The sequence below is a fragment of the Triticum aestivum genome, chromosome 7B, assembly GCF_018294505.1.
Source record: "Triticum aestivum cultivar Chinese Spring chromosome 7B, IWGSC CS RefSeq v2.1, whole genome shotgun sequence".
Classification (NCBI taxonomy): domain Eukaryota; kingdom Viridiplantae; phylum Streptophyta; class Magnoliopsida; order Poales; family Poaceae; genus Triticum; species Triticum aestivum.
Window position 1 is genome coordinate 56,378,763 of NC_057813.1, and position 11,803 is coordinate 56,390,565.

The window sequence follows — 11,803 nt, forward strand, 5'->3', positions numbered from 1 at the left end:
GTGCACTGGGGCAAGCTGGACGGTGAGAAGCTTTTGATGGACGTGCCACCGCCGGGCAAGGAGTATCGTATGTCCGAGATGTATTATAAGGGCATCCTAAAGGGTGCCCGCCTTATAGCAGACGAATGCTCCAAAGATGTAATTTTTGAGTAGACACGCATCTGTTATCCTGTACGCTGAAAACTTTGTTCATATGCGTTAAGCAACGCTTTGTTAATTTAAAATATTACCTTCTGTGCGGCCGTTTATCAAATATGAGAGATGCAAGTCGTCGGCTTCTACCCCCATGCCACGAGTGCTGGGGTGTTCGGGATAAACCTGAGCGCTCTTGTTCCCATTCTTGGGTCCATCTAGGGAGGCGCTCAGCACAATGAACCAGGCCATCGGACTTATAATGCTTTATCACTCTCACTTAGCCATAGAATTCTATAATTTTTAAATTTCGGCGAAGCCCCTAGTATTCGAAAGATCGAGTTCGGGCGCTATCCACGTCTAGGCCGGATAAGTCCGGCTCCTCGCTCTAAGCAGCATAAGTCTTTAAGGACTCGAAAAACCTCGCGAACAGCAACCGGTCTCTCGCACTATCATGACGGTCAGTTTTAGCTTTCTCTACTGAGGTGTTAACCCAGCTCAACTGCGGCACAATCGCAGTAGTTCTCCCAGCGCTACCTCAGCCAACATTGCGGAACATAAGGTACCAAAACATGGGAGCCGGGCAAACCCAACTATTGACCAAAGACATGATTCAGAGCCGATGCATATAGTGCTATAAGCTCAGGGTGCCGCACTCATGAGAGTGTTTGGTCTTCTCACACCATGTTATGGGGTGCTTAAGCCCCTGGTGTATTGGCCGTACCAAAGTGTACGGTTGCATAATGTCATGAATGAACATATTTGTATATAAAAAATAGGTGAGTACAACAATAGATAAGAGCTATGCATTGTTTATTAAAAAAGGGCTGCTACGAAAGCAGAACGATACAAGTAGTGCGATAAGCAAGAGATGGATTATTTGACATGTCCCCCTCTAGGGGCAAGCTGCGGGATTTTAAGTAAAAAAGGTATTAAGCTTGTTATAGAGACCACCTGGACATTTGACGCGGCTTGTTCTCTCCCTGGCTGTTGCATCGTGTGTTCGGCGAGTGTATTGCCGGACAGGCCTTCCGAATAGTTGGGTCCTGAAAGTGTATAAAAAGGAAACAACGGAATAGGGAGCCCCTTAGTGCGGTTGAGCCGCATTCTGGGTGTGCCGTAGTTGTGCACCTCCCCTTATGCCCATGGTATATCTAAGGCGTAATTATGTACGCGTGGTGCCGATATCACCATCTGGCGAGGGCTGGGGTTGGGGCCGCACTGCTATGCTTGCTCGGAATGTGCCAGCCGGATTTGTTGTAGGTTACTTCGGGCTCGCTTGACGTTGTTCGGATGTTTGACACCTGGATTGGAGAATTGCCTTGAGAGGCTACTCTGTACTTCCGCCGATAGGGCCGCCGTGTGCTCCTCCGTTCGGAGAGAGCATTCGGTGTATCCATTTACCGTGATGACTCCGCGAGGTCCTGGTATCTTGAGATTGAGATATGCGTAGTGCGGCACCGCATTGAATTTTGCAAATGCGGTTCGTCCGAGCAGGGCGTGATAACCACTGCAGAATGGGACTATGTCGAAGATTAACTCTTTGCTTCGGAAATTATCCGGGGATCCGAAGACCACTTCGAGTGTAACCGAGCCTGTACAGCTGGCTTCTACACCTGGTATGACGCCTTTAAAGGTTGTCTTTGTGGGTTTAATCCTTGAGGGATCGATACCCATTTTTCACACTGTATCCTGATAAAGCAGGTTCAGGCTGCTGCCGCCGTCCATTAGTACTCTGGTGAGGTGAAATCCGTCGATAATTGGGTCTAGGACCAATGCGGCGAATCCGCCATGACGGATGCTAGTGGGGTGGTTCCTTCGATCAAAAGTGATCGGGCAGGAGGACCATGGGTTGAACTTTGGGGCGACTGGCTCCAACGCATAGACGTCCTTGAGAGCACTCTTCCGCTCCCTTTTGGGGATGTGGGTTGCGTATATCATGTTCACCATCCGCACTTGCAGGGGGAATCCTTCTGTCCTCTGTTGTTCGGCAGCCGGGGCTCCTCCTCGTCATCACTATGCAACCCCTTGTCTCTGGTTTCGGCACTTAACTTGCCTGCCTGCTTGAACACCCAACAACCCCTGTTGGTGTGGTTGGCTGGCTATTCGGGGGTGCCGTGTATCTGGCACGAGCGATCGAGTATCCGGTCTAAATTGGATGGGCCCGGAGGGTTTCTTTTGAATGGCTTCTTCCGCTGACCGGGTTTAGAGCCTCTAAATCCGGCATTGACTGTCGTATCTTTAGTATTGTCGCTGTTAATGTGGCGCTTGTGCTTGTTGCGACGTGACCTGCCATTGTTGTCCTTGGTATCCGAATTGCCAGGGCTCTTGGTTATGTTATTGCTACGAGCTAGCCAGCTGTCTTCTCCCGCACAAAAGCGGGTCATGAGTGTCGTGAGGGCTGCCATAGATTTCGGCTTTTCCTGTCCTAGGTGCCGGGCAAGCCATTTGTCTCGGATGTTGTGCCTGAAGGCTGCAAGGGCCTCGGCGTCTGGACAGTCGACTATTTGATTGTTCTTGGTTAGGAACCGTGTCCAGAATTGTCTGGCCGATTCCTCTGGCTGCTGGATTATGTGGCTTAGGTCATCGACGTCTGGTGGTCGCACATAAGTGCCCTGGAAGTTGTCAAGGAATGCGGATTCCAGGTCCTCCCAGCAACTAATTGACTCTGCTGGCAGGCTGTTAAGCCAATGTCGAGCTGGTCCTTTAAGCTTGAGTGGGAGGTATTTGATGGTGTGTAGATCATCACCACGGGCCATGTGGATATGAAGGAGATAATCCTCGATCCATACCGCAGGATCTGTTGTGCCATCGTATGATTCGATGTTTACGGGTTTGAAGCCCTCGGGGATTTGATGATCCATTACTTTGTCTGTGAAGCATAGTGGGTGTGCGGCGCCCCTGTACTGGGCTATATCACGACGCAGCTCGGATGAGCTTGGTCTGTTGTATTCGGCCTGGCCGTATTTATCATGTCTGGCGTGACGGCTAGCGTCACGTGAAGCGGGGCGCCCATGCGATCCGTAGATCGATCTTGTTTGCCTTGCCTTATTCTCCAATATGTCTCGCAGGTCTGTTGCGTCTCCCCGTACTCTAGTATGTTTTGAGCGGTGCCGGGGTGCGGCTTGGGTTGAGGGCCTGAAGGCCTCTCTGTCGCGGCCACGGGGTGGCCGATCGGGCGCATCCTACGCTGGAGATGTAGGTTTAGTTGCTTCCTCCTCAAGTTGGGGTAGCAGCCTGCGCTTTGGGTAGCTCTTGGAGGGGCGCTCGAGTTTATAATCTTCGGCCGCCAGGACTTCGGTCCATCTGTCGGCTAGCAAGTCTTGGTCAGCTCTAAGCTGCTGCTGTTTTTTCTTGAGGCTGCTTGCCGTGCCCATAAGCCCGCGTTTGAAACGCTCTTGTTCGACGGGATCCTCTAGCACGACGAATTCGTCATCGTCGAGGCTTGCCTCGTCTTCGGAGGGAGGCATATAATTGTCATACTCGACCTCTCTGTCGGCCGCTCTCTCATGAGGGCTGGCTCCTTCGTCCTCCTGCACTGAATCCTGCTGGAGGGGGTTGTCTTCGGCACTGTCCGGCGTGTTGTTATCTCCGGTGCCGGAATCGCCATTTTTGCTTTGGCGGGATTTAGAGCGGTGCTGCTGACGTCGGTCTGTTTCTTCATCGCCATCCCCTGCTTTGGGGGTGTCCACCATGTATACGTCATATGACGAGGTGGCTTTCCAGTTCCCTATAGGTGTTGGTTCTTGGTCGTCTCCTTCATTGGCATCCATACCGTCGATGTCTTCGGAGTCAAAGTCGAGCATGTCGCTTAGATCGTCGACAGTGGCTACAAAATCGGTGGTGGGTGGCTTTCGAATTTCTTCGTCGTCCGCATCCCAACCATGCTGACCATAGTCCGGCCAGGGCTCTCTTGACAAAGAGAGAGACTTTAGTAAATCCAGGATATCGCCAAAGGGCGAGTGCTGAAAGACGTCCGTGGCGGTGAACTCCATGATCGGAGCCCAATCGGGTTCGATCGGAAGGGGTGCGGAATATACGGAGTCTGGAGCGGAGTCCGGCACCTTGGAGTCACGGGCCCTGCAAAGGACTAGGCTGGTATTCGGCTCTATCGCCGTAGAGATTGCAGCTCCCGGGGTGGCGTCCAACCATCCATCCCCGACTAGCGCAGTCGGCTACGAGCTAATGATCGGAGCAGACACCTGAGCGGCACTCTGGGCGCTGTCCAGCGGCAGAGTTAGATCATGCCCATCAGGACAGAGCGGCACGCTCAGCCATGGCTCGAATCCATCGAAGATCAAGTCCCCGTGGATGTCGGTCGTGTAATTTAAGCTTCCAAACCTAACCTGATGGCCAGGGGCGTAGCTTTCGATCTGCTCCAGATGGCCAAGCGAGTTGGCCCGCAGTGCGAAGCCGCCGAATACGAAGATCTATCCGGGGAGAAAGGTCTCACCCTGGACTACATCGTGATTGATGATCGAAGAAGCCATTGAGCCTAAAGGTGACGACACAGAGGAACTCTCAATCAAAGCACTAATGTCGGTGTCAAAACCGGCGGATCTCGGGTAGGGGGTCCCAAACTGTGCGTCTAGGCGGATGGTAACAGGAGACAAGGGACACGATGTTTTTACCCAGGTTCGGGCCCTCTCGATGGAGGTAAAACCCTACTCCTGCTCGATTAATATTGATGATATGGGTAGTACAAGAGTGGATCTACCACGAGATCAAAGAGGCTAAACCCTAGAAGCTAGCCTATGGTATGAATGTTCTTCGTCCTACAGACTAAAACTCTCCGGTTTATATAGACACCGGAGAGGGCTAGGGTTACACAGAGTCGGTTACAATGGGAGGAGATCTTCATATCATATCGCCAAGCTTGCCTTCCACACCAACGAAAGTCCCATCCGGACATGGGACATAGTCTTTAATCTTGTATCTTCATAGTCCGGGAGTCCGGCTAAAGGTCATAGTCCGGCCATCCAGACACCCCCTAATCCAGGACTCCCTCAGCTTCCAAAGCTTAACTTTCACTCCTACTTACAATATGTAGAGTATTTAACAAAAAACTACCACTTTCAACTAGCCCTAGGAAGAATCTATTGTACAAAAAATAGCAAAAACATACCCAAAATTTCTTAATCCATGACAAAAACTACTACCTAGTACTCCTACCGATTAGGTTCGTTTAATCCCATTTATGACAGGGTTGGCCCACACGTTCGTGCTGACGAGGCAGCTTAAACCAACACATTTTGTTTGACCGTTGACACGAGGGACCCACATCTGACCTTCTATCCTGTTATTCCCCCTCAAATCATTATTTTTCCTGAACATTACTTCAAACAGTACTGATGCATGTTCGTCGGTGGTGCCGGTGATGAGCGAGTTGGCCGCCGCTCCACCAGATGGGCTGGATGCCGTGCTGGCCTCCGCACGAGTTGGTAGGCTGGCCCGAGCGTGACTCAGGAGCGAGCAAGCCACCACGCTGGCCATCGCTCGAGCCAGATGGCTGGCCTTAGAGCGGCGCGCGCGAGCACGCCGCCGCGCTGCCGTGCCAATATATCTAGCAAACCTTGCAGACAAGCAGCTGGATGGAGTTGGCATCTAGGCTGCCGCAACATGGGCTTTGCACCACCGGCGGTTTTGACCTTGCCTTCTGCCAGTGGCGGTAGCTGCGTCCCATGGCCGAGGATGACTAGGTGGACGGGACGGAGGTAAGGGGTCACTCGGGGATTTTTGTGCAGACTGACATGTAGGTCCCACAAGTCATAACACCCGATCGAATAGAAGGCGTTGACTTAATGGGCGATATGGGCCCTGTCAGAGGTTAGAGTTAGATTCTAAACCTGAACTAACTCTAACCAAAGTGGTGTTTGGATGGCAGGATTAGATTGACAACAAATGTATCCAAACATGGCCATGGGCTGAAATGTTCTTATAATGACACTTTGTAGAGTAGTCGTTTCTTGGTAGGGCTGGTTGGTAAGAGCATGTACAATGGTTGATAAGGTAGTCTTATCTTAAGTCTGCCACATATGCAAGTGGTAGTAGTTTCTTGTCATTTTAGTGGTTTCTTGCATTATTAGGGGTTTCTTGTAAGGAACAATGTACGTACTACTAGCGACAGAAGGCGATTCTAGGTTGCGTTGTACTCCAACGAGTACTACTAGTGGTCGCGGGAGTGTATACCTCATTTTGTGTGCCTTCCCGGTCGAACGCATGGTGGCCTTTTTTTTAAATAGTAACTTCACTGCAAGCCAATATTTTACATGGGTAGTTTGAGTTTTGAAGTCAAACGGACGTGCGGCACCACAATCTGGGTGCACTGGATAGCCTAGCCACGTGAATGGGTTTTCCTTCCAAGCATCCAATGGCTCGCGTGCTCGCCCTAGATGCACCTCGCTTGCAGCTTCCTCATCAATTAGCATATTTAAATTTAAACTAGAGCCTCACAATTAAGCCCGAGGAGCCGGAAAAGCCTGGTGGGGCATTGGGAACTGTGCAATATGGCCCTGTACGTAAAGTGCTCTACTACTACTATGTAGCTTGTGGCGTTGCATGCATGGACTTCACTCCATTATCGGCTCTACTATAAAAGAAATTCCTCTTGAAGTGTTTTTTTAAACGGAGGCAAAAGCTTTGCTTCATCTCATTCATATAGAAGGAACTACTAACAAAGTTCGACGAGATCCATTACACCTCCACAAATGGAAGCGAAAAGCCTAGTCTCGCTATATCAAATAACTCAAATGTTCTGCCCCCGCTGTCGGTGTCAAAACTGGTGGATCTCGGGTAGGGGGTCCCGAACTGTGCGTCTAAGGCTAATGGTAACAGGAGGCAAGGGGCACGATGTTTTACCCAGCTTTGGGCCCTCTCAATGGAGGTAATACCCTACTTCCTGCTTGATTGATCTTGATGATATGAGTATCACAAGAGTTGATCTACCACGAGATCGTAGAGGCTAAACCCTAGAAGCTAGCCTATGATTATGATTGTTGTTGTCCTACAGACTAAACCCTCCTGTTTATATAGACACCAGAGGGGGCTAGGGTTACACAGAGTCGGTTACAGAGAAGGAAATCTACATATCCAAATATCCAAGCTTGCCTTCCACACAAAGGAGAGTCCCATCCGGACACGGGACGAAGTCTTCCATCTTGTATCTTCATAGTCCAATAGTCCGGCCAAAGTATATAGTCCGGCTGTCCGAGGACCCCTTAATCCAGGACTCCCTCAGTAGCCCCTGAACCAGGGTTCAATGACGATGAGTCCGACACGCAAATTGTCTTCGGCATTGCAAGGCGGGTTCCTTCTCTGAATACTTCGTAAAAGATTTGGAACACAAGGATCGTGTCCGGCTCTGCAAAACAAATTCCACATTCCACCGTAGAGAGTATAATATTCCACAAATCTAATCTGCTGACAGCTTTTTATAGCATGACATCACGCAATGGTTTGGTCATTATTCGAACCGTTTTTCACAACCAGCTACACGTAATGCGAGGGGGTTTCCTTGACACGTCTTGTCAAAGCAGAGATCGTGTCCCCTTATCACGGGATTCTCATCAATAGGGGTATGGGTAACCCAACCGTGCCATCAATCGTGGCTCTTGGGAAATAAGCGATCTTAATGAGCAAGTGGGGAGGCGCACAGTTTCTACCATCTTTATAAAGAGATAAGGATTCTCCTCTTTCACCCACGCCCACTTCCTTCTTCGCTCATCCATTCTCGCATGCTTGAGCACCAGCGCCCCAGTTCTCACCTTCTCCGCACAGCTAAACATGTTCGGAGTGGGAGGCAAGTGGATGGCCTCCTCCATCAAGGAGGAGGACATTATGAAGCTCCGGGCGGCCGGATACTTGGCCGCAGATATTGCGCACCGGCTCCCAGATGCAGGGCAGATCATTCTGACTCCAGGACCCTATGATAGGGTCGTGTTCTCGCCCACTTCGTCCGCGGACTGGGATTCCCCCTCCACCCATTTGTCCGCGGGCTCATGTTCTATTACGGGCTGGATTTTCATGATCTGGCCCCTAACTTCGTCCTCAACATCTCAGCGTTTATCGTCGTGTGCGAGGCTTTCCTCCGCATCAGGCCCCACTTCGGCCTGTGGCTAAAGATCTTCAACGTGAAGCCGAAGATAGTGGTCGGCCAGCAGGCGGAGTGTGGAGGCGCCATGGTGGGCAAGATGCCCATCGTCACCTGGCTTGAAGGCTCCTTCATGGAGACCGTGAAGGGGTGGCAATCGGGGTGGTTCTACATCACCGAGCCGCGCGATGCCAACTGGGTGGCGGCCCTCGAATTCCGATCGGGCATCCCCGTGCAGCTCACCTCCTGGAATAAGAAGGGCCTAGCCTGGGGCGCATCCGCGGAGCTGACCGGACTCCAGAACTGCGTCAAGAACATGATAACCAAGAATATCAAGCTTGTCAACGTGGTCTAGGTCATGCTATTTCGCCGGATTCTCCCATGTCAAAGACGGGCATTCAACCTGTGGGAGTTCGACGCGGCCCAATAGCAGACACTACAAGAGCTCTTCGACACGACGCACAAAGACGTCTGGAAGGTGTTGTTCAAGGCCAGCAAAGTCCCTCCTCCCACTTCCGAGGACCGCGGACTCAGCGCCAAGCGCCACGCCAATGCGGTAAGCATTCTAAATTTTGCAAGATGTGCCTTTCCTCAATATATTCATGGGAGGAACTTAAGCCACCGTACTGATCTAACAGGAATACGTGGCGACAACGGAGCGGATCGACTGTCTGGCTCCATTGCCTGAAGATCCAACAATCTCTCTCCTGACGGGGATGCTGGTTCCGGTGCCCTATGAGGTGCTGGAGAAGAAGGCCAAGAACAAGGCCACGGGGACCAGAAAAAGTCTCCGGCGCAAGGTGGTGCTAGACTCATCGTCCGAAGACACCGAGGCGCACTCCTCCAATGACAATGAGGAGGAGGAGGAAAAGCCTCTCCCCCAAACCGAGGGGGAGAAGAAAAGGAAGGTTGCCCCTTTCGGGGAGGCCGAAGGGTCCAAGAAGGGAAGGACCCTCCCTCCGGACCAATCCACAACCGCCGCCTACAGCGAGGAGGAGTGGCTACCCAGGGCCCAACCCCTGGCAAAGTCGTAAGTATCCGGATGCCATAATACCTTTTGCATGTTCTTAGCTTTACGTACTATGTCAAGATTTTCTTGTGCAGTCCACCCAAAGCCCACATCGACTTGTCCGAGGGCTATTCGCTCCCGACGGCTTCCACTCCCCGGCCCGCGGATGACACCGAGGTGTTATCTCAGAGGATACCGGGCCAGGAGGAGGTAGTCCTGGAGACGCCTCAAGGCGAGACTCTCGATGCCGGGCTCATGGGGGAAAAGATCCCCATGGATTCAGATGAGGGGGGCCGCAGCAGGCTTGGCTCCCAGCCGGATACTGCGCCGGAACCTCTAGTGGTTCTGGATTCAGGAAGGCAGCCACCCGCCAAGAGGGGTGACCCGTCTGTGCCGATGACCTCTGTCCATCCAGAGGCATCGGATAACTTGGTGGAAGCGCTTTAGAGCGATTCCCTTGGTGAAGGACACCGTACTCTTATCAGTACGGTGATTGCGAAGGTTCAGTTCGCCAAAAGCGGATTGACCGAAGCCTACGGCAGCCTCCTGACAGGCTTTGAGGTAAGTAATTTAAATTATGAGAAAGTATCACAGTGTAGATAGTAGCCCTTGATGCTCTGTTTGGTGTTCGGGAAGAGAAGCTAAAAAGGGGATCAAATATTATTCCCAGGAGTCTAATCATATTATGTCTATGTGAATAAGGAGGCATCGCTGCTGGCTACCGCCGCCGCCAATGTGGAGGTCTACGGACTGAGGCAGAGCCTGGGGCGGGCCGAAGAAGAGCTCGGCCTTGTGAAGAGACAGCTCGAGGAGAACAAAGGTAAGCAATACCCCGTCTGAATGTTATATAAAGGAAAAACATCATGGATGCTAATAGAAGCATGATAAATTTTGCTAGGGGCCACGACTGAAGTGGCGGCCCTTAAGAAGGCCCTGTCCGAGGCCGAAAACAAGATGGCCAAGGAGCGCACCGAGCGCGAAAAACAAGAGGCGCGAGTTGATGAGGTCCAGCAAGAGCTTCAGGACTTCGTCAAAAAATTCGAGTCCTTGGAGCGTGACTCCAAGACGCAAGAGTCAGAGCTTGCGAAGGCCCGTCAGAGCGCACTAGACGCCAAGGCTGAAGCCCAGAAGGCCCTCTAGGAAATTGAGGCGGCCCAGAAGATAGCTGCGGGTAAGGCTTTTATTATGCAAAGCAAACATGTGAAGGAGACTTTCCTTTTACTTACCCGAATTCGGAGCTCTCCAAGAGCATTCGTAGATCTGCCACGTAGCATCTCTAATGCCACCGAGTTCTACCAAGTTGAGGAGGGGAGCTCGATGAATAAGCTTTTTTGGTCCCAATATATTGGGGCCGAATATCCGATGACCTTGAGCGACCAGCTAAAGCAACTGGTCGAACTTCACAAGGCGGCTGAACTGGCCATGAAGGACTTCATAGTCCGGCTATGGCCTGGCGAGCCCCTGCCCAACAGCTACTTCGGCTTTGTCAAGCGGATGGTGAATGCCTGTCCGCGGCTTGAAGTCGTGAAGCGGTCCGTCTGCATTGAGGGTGCATGCAGGGCCTTTGCCCGTGCGAAGGTGCACTGGGGGAAGATGGACGCCGAGAAGATGGTGACAGAGGGGCCACCGAAGGGCAAGGAGCATCGTCACCCCAAACAGTATTATGAAAATGTCATTAAGGGTGCCCGCCTTGTGGCGGATGAATGTACGAAGGATGTGATATTTGAATGAATGTAATCATGTCATCCTGTATTAAGAAAACCAGTCCATGTGCGCTATGTAGCGCTTGTTAATTTAAAATATTACCTTCTGTGCGGCCGTTTAAAAAATCTTGAGAGTTGGCCAGTCGTCGGCTTCTGCCCCCATGTAACTAGTACTAGGGTGTTCGGGATAAGTATAACCACTCTTTATCCAAGTTTTTGGTCCTCTTAAGGAGGTGTTTAGCGCCAAGAATGAGGCAATCAGTGTCACACCCTAGCTAGTCATGCATTAGAGTGTTGCATCATGTTTATTTTTGCATCAGAAACCTGAAATGGGGATGACAGAACCCCCAGTCCCCTCTGAAACCAATTAGGGTTTACTAAAAACTTTTCCAATGAACCTGAAATGCCCTTCTAAAATGCCCATCATTTTTGTCTTGGTTCAGAACCTCTGCCAAAAGTGATGCACATTTTCCTAGGCCATCTTAGGGTTTGTGAATTAAATCATAAATATTTGAATTTGGGCATTTAAAATTATATAAAATATTTAAATGCTCAAATATCTCCAAACTAAAATGTTTCATGTTGGAAATAATCCAACTATGGACCAGGAGTAGTTTGGTGATTTTAGAAGTTGCCTAAGTATTTTTATTAATTCAACAAAGTTGCAGAAGTATTAAAAAAACAGAAAACAGAGAAAATAGAAAAACTTACCTGACGCCAGCTCCCGGCCCACCTGCCGGCCCAGCCCAACGCCGCTCCAGCGAGCTGCTTGCCGGCCAGGCAGGCAGGCAGGTGCCCGACGGCGACCGCAGCGCGCGCCACGCACCTGCTCGCCGCCTCGCCGCTCCCCTCGCCCGCTGACGTCGTGGA